The 12,939-nt window shown below is 46.2% G+C and overlaps 1 long non-coding RNA gene and 1 pseudogene across 4 annotated transcripts in view; one reads left to right on the plus strand and one right to left on the minus strand.

The window, feature by feature from the left end:
* The window catches only part of LOC146188851 (uncharacterized), a 94,637-nt gene that overhangs the window by 28,774 nt on the left and 52,924 nt on the right, over positions 1 to 12,939 (plus strand). The window lies entirely within an intron of this gene.
* LOC146188853 (uncharacterized) lies at positions 2,572 to 7,765 on the minus strand (annotated as a pseudogene).

Below are 12,939 nucleotides of genomic sequence, written 5' to 3' on the forward strand. Positions count from 1 at the left end.
GAGCGTTCGCATCTCGTGTCCAAAGGGCTGATGTCTGCAGGATCCAATGGCCTTGATAGCATGTCTGCCAACTCCATCTCTTCTCCGGGAACAAATGTTAGAATATAATCATATTCTAACATTTGCGCATCACTTTGCGCAACACTCACTGTTGTAGGCTACTCTGCTGACGGTAGGCAAACAGACGGTGTTTAGGCAAAATAAAAAAACACGTTTAAAACAGCACGGAAGTGCAGCCGCACACTGAAACATGCAAAACCACGTGCGAAGTGCCGCGCCACGCCGGCATAGCGTGGGCCCGCGTTTCGCAGCGCCCTCTAAGTTAGCGACCGGTTGCCATGGCCACGCCAAAAAAAGAATTCACGTCACTTGTGCGCAATTATCTGAGAACTGTCCACAAATGACTGTGCGTGAGCGGCCATTGCAGTTGTTTACGTTATAATCACAAAGCTGTATATACATATCTGTGCACGCGTTGCGTCCTGTCACAAACAGTTCGCAAGTACACGGCCGCTCGGTCTCCCTTAAGGTATGTCACCACCTTTTTTAAAGTTTTTTAAAATTTTGACCTTTAAATTTTTATTTCACACTGACCTTATAAAGCATCGTTTTATATGATATTCAAAAGCAAAAAAGAGTTTAAAAAATGATGCTAGAATTTGTTATTGACAAAAAATGGTCCAAACATAGCTGTTACGCAAACGTTCATAACTAGCCAATGGAGTGCAGAAATTCTAAACTTTTTGCCACAGAGTTCATGACCTCTTTCATGACCGAAGTTCATGACCTGTTCCAAGACAAAATTTCGCGGTCTTGTCACCATCTGCTGCAGCTTTGGACATGTTCATTGCAACCTGCGCAGCTCGATCATCTTCATAACGCTTCAGTCGTTGGCGGACTTCGTCGTGACTTTCTTGTAACTTTTGCAGTCGCTCATTAAGTCTTCGGGCTTGCATTTCAAAGCGATTAGCTCTTTTTTTAGTATCGTCGAAAAAGGCTGTCAAATCTAATGACGTCTGACATTCTTCATCTTTACACACCTTTATTTGGCGTACTTCTATAGTCAAGCACTCGTCCGAAGCAGGGCTTTCTTCTACACCTGACTGGACGAGGAAACTTTCACTCCCGCCGTGTTCAGCACTAGACTGATTGCACAAATTCCTGCTCCGCAAACATACCGCTCATCTGAGATGTGAGAGTTAGAGATTGCGCACGAGAAAGCGTTCTCCGCTTTTTTGAAGTCACCGGCTGCTTGTATGTGGGATAGAAAGGAAACTGCATCGGAACCGCCGCCGGCCTGAGCAACTTACGTTTCGTTCCTTCCCTATAATCGTCCTTATTAAAATGCAGTGAGCACACAACAGCTCTGGAGCTCGGTTGCCACTGGCTGCCCTTCTCACTACCTTGCCGCGAGATGTTGCGTAGCCACTCCTCCCGAAGGTTTGCATTGGACGGTATTTCATGGTAACAAAGCTCCGGGTTTCTTGCAGCATTTGATAGGCAGCGCGGCACACAACAGTTCCTAGGCATTTTCGGAAGCTCCTTAAATAATGTGGCAAAAGACATAGCTGATGCAATCACGGTCATAGTATGTGCAACAGTGCTTACCGGGGAGCATTCTTTCGCTCGTCGAAGTCATACGACAAGGAACCCCGTTTCCAACTCTTTGGATGCATGTATTGCGCAGCTTCGCTCGGATAAACAAGTTCGCAGTATCTGCTTTTGACGCACGTCTGTTTACGCAGTGAAGTTCAAGCAGGAACACTCAGAACACGTAAAAGAAAAGCACACACAGCCGCAGATTTCCAGCCTCCCGCCGCGCCGGCCCCCCAGGAGCTTTCACCGATGCCATGCGCCTCTAGTGACCGAAAGGGCAACCAGGCTCATCACACCCTCTCTTTTGTCCAGGCCGCGACTTGGCAGGCCGCACCCAAGGGAGATCGAGCGGCCGTGGCAAGTATGACACAATGCACAAGCTACTGAGGTGGGGCACTCGGCAGCATACGTCTGAAGTAGCACACAGAGTGTTCGTGTTACATGCGCACTACCTCGCAAAGAGCAAGTGGTACTTCAAGCCTACCTGCTCGACGAACGCAGTGTCCTGTCACAAGTGCATGCACTGCTGCGCGGCCACAGAAGCATCTCGATGCTGTTGGAAATGTCCGAGCGCCCTATAGGCTGCGAGCATCTCGTGATGTGGCTCTGCGGATGCGGTACAGCGAAGCATCATGCGTAATGCTTGCGTAATGGAGAAGGGCACTTTTGAACACTGTTGTTAATTATCCGAATGATTTTTCTGCCACCTTTAGGAGCTGGACGTTTTCCCTCTTTTATAGCATTGAGCACCACGTGCCCTAATGTCTCCACTGCATCTCAATCACCGCATGCCTCGCTTGACAAAAGTTCGTGGCAAACCCGTCTTACCTTGGACCACGTGCATTTGATGTGCACTCGGATGATCATTGCATGCTGACGGCATCACACTGAGCCCGCGCCGACTACAAAAGTGCACTCTCCGCACGTGATGAATGGGTCCGAGTGATGCTGGCGGAGGTAGTCATCGATCAATCACTACACACACGTCCTGAGCGAGAGATTTGTCGCCGAGAGGGAGCTGATGTATGGCGGTACGAGGTTGTTGGCGTGCTCATTGCCATTTATGCCACAGTGACCGGGCGCCCACTGTGCGCGAATGCTGCATTTGTGCCCTGCGAGACATTGAGGGCACAGCAGCGGTGTGCCACAGCCAGGAGTCTGCAGGTGGCTGAGGGCAGCGCGAGAGTCTCAGAGCAGTGCACATCTGGGTAGTGGGATAGCAGTGGTGGGCAAAATGTCCAGGCCCAGGTATGTCATTCTTCGCTGACGGTGCAACTGCTATCAGGGATGGCAGCTGCTGCGGTGAGCGAGCAAATTTTGCTTTCCACGGAGCCGTGAGTGAAAACCAAGCAGGGGGTTACTCAATTGCTCCTGTATGAAGGCTCTGGTTAGCTGTTGCACCGCGCAGAGTGGTATGCGGCGTTTTCCCGCGATGCCAACGATCTCCCTGTACCTTCATCATGAGGGGCAGGGGAGAGCAGGGGCCCGTAGGGTGATGTGGCGCACGTCAGCTGGTCATATTCCTAGAGCGCCGCACCCATTCTTGAGTGTGGGAAATGCCAAAGGCACTGCAGGAGTTTGCTGCGATCTGTTAACCTGGTTACCTTCCTTGTTTCGAGAGTCTTCCCTCCTGATGTCAGTGTGTGCGACAAGCTTGTTCAGCAAAGAATCATAGCCAGTTCTGATAAGTGTACCATCGAAAATGTCTTTAAAGGATGTTGGACGGGACATCCGTACTGCTTTTGCAATGACAGGAACTTGCTTGTGTAATGGAGAAGGGCACTTTTTGAACACCGTTGTTAATGATCCGAATCATTTTCCTGAGGCCTTTAGGAGCTACGTTTTCCCTCTTTCACAGCATTGAGTAGTGGTGTTTTTGGCATCGGGTCCCATGGTATGCTGAACGTCTCTGCCCAGTTTGGGCTAATTAATGCTCAGGTACCACTGCATTCTTGCTCCTGTATTGGTTCGTCTTGGCACATTGACGACCCTGATGCAAGTTCACCTTGCGCACCCTTTTTTTCCAGCTTCTTGGTTCTTTTGTGGAACTTCCAGGCACTGGGAATCTGCGCACAAATGTAAACATGAATTATGCAAATTTGCATTACTGGGGAGAAATAACCGCTCAGTGGACTGTTATTTAAAATGGTGCACTTTTACAACAGCTGTACCTTGCTCAGGAGTCACCAAAAAGGCACATAATGTGTGCCATTTCATGCCAACACAAGTTTTACAGTAATGGATAATATTGAGCATAAGAATTTGATGAATCGGGTTACTTAACCCTTTGAGGGTTGTTGCCATACATGTATGGCGGCGGTTTTCTTCCCGCAAGGCTTTTGCCGTACTGGTGCGATTTCACTTCTCGTTCACCGTACACACACACACTTTTCGAATAATTGACACAATGCTTGATTCAGCTCCACTCTATTTTTCTGCTGTGAATCTTCCAAAAAAAAAAAAACTGCACACAGTGACGACTATTCAGAATCTAATTGGCAAATAGGTATTATTTGCACTCCCTTACAAATCCTACTTCTGTACAGACATTATTAACATGACCACGCATCACCACAGTCACCACCACCTCCTCCGCCGCCACCACCACGTCCTTCACATCCACATCACCTCCTACACTGCAAGTTACTGCCTGATACTAGTTGATCCTAATGATCATGTGCTTTTACACAGATGCAGACACAAGTGATCACAGCATCCCAATGAGTCCTCTGTCTTTCCCTGGTAGACTGATCAACACACCCACATGCACACATTTTCACCTTTCCACCCACACACGCACAAAAGTGATCACAACACTCTGATGAGTCATCTCTCTCTTAGTGGCGTGAGTTTTACACATATATTCGAAGTCTGACAAGTTCCTCAATGACACTTAATCTTCATCATTCAAATGTGTGCTCAACCAACACCCTCTCAATGCTAAGGCCTCTCCACCGGCCGCGTGACGTCACGCCAAGGGACCGTGCCGGCCCTGCGCTCCGCGATTTCAGCGCGCCGCGCCCGTCTGCACTATTCAGGTACTGCCGTACGTAGCTGCCTTATAAGTGATTCCTTCATTTTCATTTTTGTCGTTGCTGCAGAAAAGAAATTCGCGAGTTTGTGCGCGCCTTAGGCTATCATTTTTTCTGCTTTATATATATATTTTTTATTGCACAACACCTTATTGTCAAGAAAGTTCGAGCTGCTAATCCAGTTTTTTATAATAAACAATTTAGCATACGGCCGCCAATTTCGCATTATTGGTCATTATAATAAAAAATTGATTAGTTAATTTCAATTAATCATCTAATTATTAGGCTCTATCACGTACATGATGTCTGCCGTGCGGTAAAACCCATCTGCACAGACCTCACATGTGTATATCTAGTTGTTAAAGTAGAAGTTCGTGAACATTGAAAAAAAAAAAACGCCGTCTACTGCGCATTGTGGTAGTTTTATTCAGTATTGTGTTTTGCTTAAAGCTTTCACACACAGCTATAATGACACTCACAGTAATGTTGCGCTGTTGAGTATTTGTACAGCTAATCTGACCCTTACAATAAAAAACGACGAGACACCAGCAATGAAGTGTGCGCAAAGCATTTTTATTGCTTTGGGAGTAAAACTTACTTCTTCTTAAGCATTGCTGCTTTCCGGGCTGCGGCCTTCTGCTGCGCATTGTCTTGTATGGCATCATTTCTTAGTTTGCAAAAGTTGTTTAAAACAACATTGGTTGCAACGCGTACTACCAAGCGCAGGAGAGTTTGTGCAGTGTGGCCATTTTCACATGTCTTAATGTCGTGTTCGTCCAGGAGGGAAATCTGTGAAATCACGACACCACGTTGATTTCTACAGGAGAGAAAATCTTCCGCGGTTGCTCCAAAAGACAACTTTTCTGCAACTACTTTAGTCATCAGTACCATGTGAACTGTGCATGGCTGGGGAAACTTCAGCCCTCCTCTCGACAGGTTAGCTATCATGGCAGTATTTTCCGCTTCGGTCTCTCGATTTTCAATCACCAATTTGCTGAAGCAAGCAGAACATGAAAGCTTCTTTAAAGCAGCATGAGCAGCGTATCCTGCAATGTAGACAATAGCATCCATGTCAGAGTGGGCGTGTGTAATATCGTCGTCGCTGACAGCCACAGAAAAGTTGCATGGGACAAGATCCTCACTTACGTCTTCAAACTCTGTTTCCTCGCGTGGAAATGTCAAAAGTTTTTGAAGACGAAGCTTGTTCTCACATTCGTAGAGCTGACGCACGGAAATGTGGTACTGTGATCCTGCCAGCTGGTGGTAACGGCCGAACCGGTCTTCTAGCGCATCCGTCTGAAATTCGCCCAGCAGTACGTACTTGAAGTGAAGTTCTTCTAAGCAGTAGCGCGAGAGTTCTACCAGAGAATAGCATGTCAGTCGCAAAGCACTGTGAGTCTCTTTCGTCAGCGAGCCACTGGTGATGTTTATTCTTGCCCAAGCGTCCAACCAGTCCACAACGCCGCTCAGGAAAGCTAACTGTGTGTCATCAGCAGACCTTACAGGGTCTTGCATGCTGTCCCTTAGCCTCTGGCCTTTGCAAGGGGTCTTAACGTTGACTATTTGCCATGTGAGGATAACGTCAATGAAAAGAGCAGTCGACTCAGCTTGAGGAATCTTGAACGCGGAACCATGTGTCCTGAGGGCATTTGAAACAAACTGATTAATGACGTTGAGAACAAGCTTTACATTTTGCCGCTCCGTTGAGGTTGGATTCACGGCTTTTGCGTTCAGTCTGTAAGCAGCCTTCACAAGCGACGTCTTCTCTGAAGAATAAAGCTGCCGCACAGCTGCGAAAGAAGCAGCTTTCATACGAGGAGGCCCTGCAGGCATTGCTCCACTCAAGTCCATTTCAGGGAAATAGAGGCATGTTCCAGGGTTTTTCTGGTTAATCCAATTGTTCCTGATGCACTTCAAGAGATGCACAGGATCGACCACGTAGAAAAGAGGGCGAGCGTTATCGGCTGGATGGGGAGAGACAGTGCTCACCTGAGGACTTGTAGCAAATAACGACATCATCTTGCGGTTCAGAGCATTGTTGTCTGTTATCGCAGCGATAATTTTAAGCCCCATTTTCTCAACATTAATGATTATGTTCTTAGCATGCTCGTGCAAAATTTCTGCGCTCAGTTTGCTCACAGGTAATATGTGAATGATGTCCTTGTTTGCAGAAAGGAGTGATTGTACCATGAACACATGGGCTGTTGTTGCTGGTTCCGTTGAATGAACCGACGATCCTACTATTGTGCCCCCTTTGTAGTCGAAGTATGGTTTTATGTGGATCTTATCGATCATCAGGGTCACTGTCTTCTCGTGGTCTTTCATTGATTTCACTCGTTCTCGGATGTAGGAGAGACAGTGCGGTTGATTTTGCTCCACAAGAGGGTCAGCTTTGTAATTTGAGCAAACACGGTGCAGTGTGGAAGGATGGGGCAGAATGATTCTTGATGCAGCTCTTGTGAAGTGATATGCGTGAGGAGAAATCGAATTCAAAATACTGGCGAATACCAGCAGCTCTGCGCTATACACATGCTGTTTCGCGAGGAGAAGCTCTATCTGCTCAACCAGAAATTTCAGCAAAGAAGACTTTTCTTTCGTCGTATCACTGTCCTCAATGAGGTCTGCAAGCAGTGAACCGACAAACTGCAATACTTTAGTATGTTTCGACTCTTTCGTCACCTCAGGTATATTATGCAAGCCTATCTCGAGTTCTTCTAGCAGCAAAGACAGGCTGGAATTGTCGCATACTTGAGTTGGCAGAATCCTGCCTGAAGGAAGCGATAGAAGCTTCACTCCATTCAAGAAAACAGAAAGTGACAGATCAGGGAGAACTACCAAGGCGCATTTCACATTAGGTGAAGGATCATTCTCGATGAGAAGGAACCTAACGCACTGCTCATCGACATAAACGGTCCAGAATTTTGTGTTGCAGATCCCAGACAGCTTAGATTTGAAGTCCTGGTAAGATGAAACTTTGTTTCTTTTCTGTTCAAGGTTATTAGACTGAAGTGACTTCCTCATAGCCTCCTGCAAAGCAGCGTTTTCCCTTCTTGCTTTTTTTGTCTCCGGCGATTCACTCTGTCCAGGCGTTGAGGACAAGTATTTTGGACAGTTTGGAAACACAGAAGGCGCAGCATCAATCTTCAACTGTAGTTTGTCGCGCTTCACCCCTATTATTTTCCCTGTCAGTTCATTTTGGTGTGACAACTTTGTAATGAAGTCGCCTGCGTGGAAGTGCAGTTCACACACCTGCACGAGAAAATGAAGCAAGGCCATTCGCCATGACTCTCCATTGCCTAAAACAAGTAAAAAGAGTTTGAATAGTGCACAGCTTTTACATATTTAATCAGCTTTTACACAAGCCTTATGCACATCCACAGAACTAAATGCTTCCTGGACAATTCATACATAAGTTAAAGAAGTGATATCATTGCCTACAAAGACAGCATGCCTTTCCGGGAGCGACAGCTCACAACTAAGATAATTACCAGCGCCTATTAAGCAATATTTGTCTTACCCTCGAATGCTCTGTAGGTGTGAAATCCTTCCGTGGAATGGCTCGCAACCAGGCTTTTCTTCGTACTTCGTCTCTTGGAAAGCAATAAACACATACTTTTGGGCCATTCTGGTAGTTCCCGCGGCACCCAGGAACACAGCACCGGCCAATGTTTCACGAAGTTGCACTCGCTACACGGCAGGCATTCAGTTTCCCATTCGTGCGCTAGCACAGGCACGCACGCCACACAAGAAACGGCCACACGAAACAGATACAGCCGTGCGAGGAACGAACAGAAATGCACCCAACGCCAGACTGAAAGACTCAAGTAGCAGCTAGACGCTCACTGCAAGACTGCGTTCGTGTCTGTGCTTGCCCGGGTAAGCGCGAGCACATCGAGGGAGACAACCGAGCGGAGCCGCGCTTGGTGAGCAGCCGGACCGGACACTTGGCGTGACGTAGCACGTGTAGAAAGGAGGGCCTGGAGAGGCCTGAAGAAAGTATTTAGAGGGTGTTGGCTCAACTCATCAGAAGAGGAGGTGCACATGTCACAAATGCTAAGACAAACAGTTCACTTTCAGTGTCGGCAATTTTATCGCGTTACCACGCTTCAGCCTCAACTTGCTTCACTTGAACACAACAGTTATGCCAGTTTTTCTGGCTTATAGATGCCAGCGCTTCTGGCAGGAGCTTTTCCACTTCAGTCAAAGTAAAACATTTGTTGCGACTAGCGATGTATCCCTACACCTGACTTCAAACAAGTTGAATGGGGTTGAACTCACAGTGGTACGGGGGTAAACGAAGCACTACGTGGCCGAGTGTCGATGCGGTACACAATGCTGGGTGTGTTTACCTTTTGAGAAAGCTCCAGCATTTCTCTTCATCAGGTCCTTTTTGACTATGGAACACCTCCCTTTGTGAGCCAAAGTTGAATATCAACTTTGCGCGCAGACTCGATAGGTGCTTTTTCAAGAGCCAAGCTATGATATAGAGCATTGTTCATGACAACACTGCTATTGATCAGAATGTTTGGCAAAAGCTTGTTTGTGAAACACTTCTCAAAGTAGTTGCCGTCCATCTCAGATTGGTAGTCAACATAGTTGCCTTTTTTTGATCTGAAGAAGTCAGTAGTGTCTTGCACGAATCCTGCTGGACTGCTCCCAGCATGTACAAGAATCAAACGGGCCCCTTTGCCCAAAGCCACTGCCAATCCCGTAGTTAAACCTTTCAGGAAGGTATCCTGCGGTGACTTGACAGTCTTGTCCTGCCAGACGTATTTTTTTGTGTGCCCTGCATTGACACAGGTTTGCTCTAGGTAGATGATGCACTGACATTTTTGGCAGTTGTTGATTTTGCTTGCCGCACCAATTGGGATTAAGTGATTAAATCTGACCCATGCAGACACGTGCGCCACCCAAACGTAGCGCAGAACTGGCTGTGAAATGTCACCTTTACACAAAAGTCAATTACTTTTAAATGTGTTGTTCTGAAGCAACACTTATGAGGTTGCAGTGCTAACATCAAGCTTGTTTTCTTGAAACCGCACTGGTGAATGTCCAGCAGTTCTTGAGATTCGAGAACAAACATCAGTCTTATATTTAGAATGCTTTCAATAATTGGCCTGGGGAGTTTGGCAACTTCCCAGGCTTCAACAGAGGCACTATAATAGCATTCTTCCAGGCCTTTGGAATTTTCCCGGATATCCGGATTTTATTAGAGCTTCAATAGTGCTTCTACTGAGGTTTCAGATAAATGAGCTAACATTACATAATGGACTTCATCGGGCCCTGGAGCAGTGTTTTTGCCTGATAACAGCACTATTTTTAATTCTTCAAGTGTAAGTCAGCATTAAAGGTTTCATTTACACTACCAGTCATTTGGGAGTTTTTGTTTTTAAGCTATTGATTTCTGCTTTAAAGAAAAATGTGTATAGTTTGCAGAACTTGAAATTGCAGCAAAATGTTTTTCTAATATGTCTGCTCGTTCTTGTGTACTCGTTTGTGCCAGGGGCTGTCAGTAGTGGCATTGCAAAGGGGGAGTATTTTCCGTCCAGTTTATGAACTTGCTCCCACATCTTTTTGGATGTAGTGGAGCTGTTTATCGATGACACATAATTCTGCCAGGATATTTTCCCGGCGCATCGGCGAGTGTGTCGTGACTTCGCTCTCGCCTTTCTGAAATTAATAAGATTTTCGTGAAGCCAATCTAAACGTGCTGCGTAAGAAAATAAGCAAGGAACGACCCGTACCTGCCTTGTCCTCGGAATTCCTTGATCGCCTGCAGCTGCCTGCGATGCCAGGAAATTTTCACTGCTCGTCAGCGCAAGGTTCCATGCGAATTCAATGTCCTTCACAACGTCGTTTTCTTGAATTTCTGCAGGTTGCCATCCTCATTGATAGCCTTTAGCACACTGTCCAGTGTTGTGACTTCCTTCTTCGCGTACATGCTGTGCACTCTCAAACGGATGGCATGGATTGCGTAGCTGTCATTCTTGACTGTCCGCGAGCTTGAAATCTTCATGACACAAGGCCTTTTCTTTGGAGACGCCAAAGGCCCACGCAGACACTCCGCCTTGATTTTGGCAATCATAAGGGGAGGTACTCCGGTGTCCTCACTCGCAGCATTCAGTACTTCCCGAACAGACTTCTCCGGAAAACGGATCTTGGTACGGGAGTACACGTTTGCAATTACTTGCTTAGCGTGCCTTAACAGCTTGGATGTACGAGCCTTTGAGAAAATGCATACAGGAGAAATGACTGGGGCCGCTGAACTGGACGCCATTTTCTCAAAAGTGAAAGGGAGCCGGAAAGATTAAAAATGACGGCCAGGGTTGCGAGGACAGCAAAAACATGAAATGAAAAAAAGCAAACGTTAAATACAAAATCACAGATCTCGATCGATTCGCTCTCAATAAGAGCGTTTTTGTCATGCTGATTACAAAGGTATTATTCACGAAGCCTGTCAGCAAAGCATTTGTTATTTTTCACTCACCACAAGCAACGCAATATTTTGTGCCGCGGATGCAGGTTGCACAGAAAATAGCGCTAGCTTTGGCAGTGTGCACCTGATGTATGAAATGGAGTTTACTTGAGTCTAAAGGTATTCATATAAATAGCAACAATAAACTTTTTATTTCATTAGTTATACATATGCATTCGTTACTTGTGCCTGTCAAGCAGCTGGACATGTCTGAGCGAATTTGCATGGTAGTTTGCTGCATGTAAGCCCTGCGGCATCACTGACTGCGCCAAATACTTTCACTGCAGTAGCAGCGCCTGAAATAGCCCTGGGACTTGCGTTCTTGCCAAAAGGATATCTGGCATCAACTTAAAGAGCGGAGAAGGAATAAAATAATCCAGTTCCGTGAGGACGCTGCCGAGTTTAAATTTCTTTTGGCTTGGTCTTGGCAATCTATTCTTCCTCACTGCATCACCCCATTGCCATGTTCTTTCTAAGCCTGCCTTGAACATATGTGTGCATGTCAGTGGTCCAGGGGAGCAAAGAGCATACCATATCAGAGTCCAAGTTCTATTTCATAAATCTGGATAATAAATGAGCGAGGGGCTAGTTTTATTTGGTTTTGTTTGTTCTTGACTAGTGGTCACTGATGCTCGGTCATCCGTGCGCGAGGCTTCTGGACCGGTGGCCCAACAACGGGTGCACTTGTGGAGTGCCTCAGAGCCTTGACGTTGTGGATGCAAGCTTTGGGGATTAGTTAGGTTGAACTACTTCGCGTTTTTTTTTCTAGGTCGACAAAAATCTTGAAAACAAGTTCTTCGAGCATTTTTTTTTTGCATCAAGCAGTGGTTATAATTTCAATAGATCGGATGGCACATCCTAGACAAAAATTTGTATCAATTTTTGATTGAATGCTTATAAACTCCTGGCAACATAATATATTGAGATCTAATTGAGAGCTTATAGAATTCTTGTTTCGAGTTTGTTTAAAATTGGCCACCATGTTTTAATTCACTACTTATTAGCTTATTAACATTAGAAAATAGGCCACCACGGCCTTACACCATCCTCTAAATCTCCAATTTGTACCAATATTAAGTGGCTAGTTACAATATGCAGTCATATGAAAGGTGACGTACCAAGGACAGGATTAAGCCGCACTGGATCGAAGGCTTCCTTGGGCTGCAGGTCCTTGCACACATTGCACTGCCTCCCGTAAAGGGATTTACCCTACAGCTTCTCTACTGCAAAGATAAGGCGGAGCAAGCCCCTTGCAAATTTTGGACACTGCCAGGGCATGTGCTTCTGAGCCGCCCAAATAGCACTCCTCTGCCAATGTCCACCTGTGCAGATAAGTGAGAGAGGGGTCAAATGTGTGTCGATTTTTATATACACAGATGAGTACCAATATAAAGTAGCTAGTTACATTATGCAGTCATATGAAAGGTGACATACCAAGGACAGGATTAAGCAGCACTGGATCCAAGGCTTCCTTGGGCTGTAGGTCCTTGCACACATCACACTGCCTGACATAAAGGGATTTACCCCACAGCGTCTCCGTTGCGAAGACAAGGCGGAGCAAGCCCCTTGCAAATTTCGGACGCTGCCAGGGCATGGGCTTCTGAACCGCCCAAATAGCACTCCTCTGCCAATGTCCACCTGTGCAGATAATTGAGAGAGGGGTCAAACGTGTGTCGATTTTTATGTACACAGATAAAAATGTGTGCTAGGAAATGAAAAACATTCACAAAATGGGCCTACTCTTTTTAAAAAGGCACCATTACAAGAGGAGCCTAAAATGGCTGCCTGTTAAGGGGGGACACGGGTATTAAAACTATTTTCGTTATATACTGACCA

Source organism: Amblyomma maculatum, chromosome 5 (genome assembly GCF_055883805.1).
Source record: "Amblyomma maculatum isolate TAMU_Amacu chromosome 5, ASM5588380v1, whole genome shotgun sequence".
NCBI lineage: Eukaryota > Metazoa > Arthropoda > Arachnida > Ixodida > Ixodidae > Amblyomma > Amblyomma maculatum.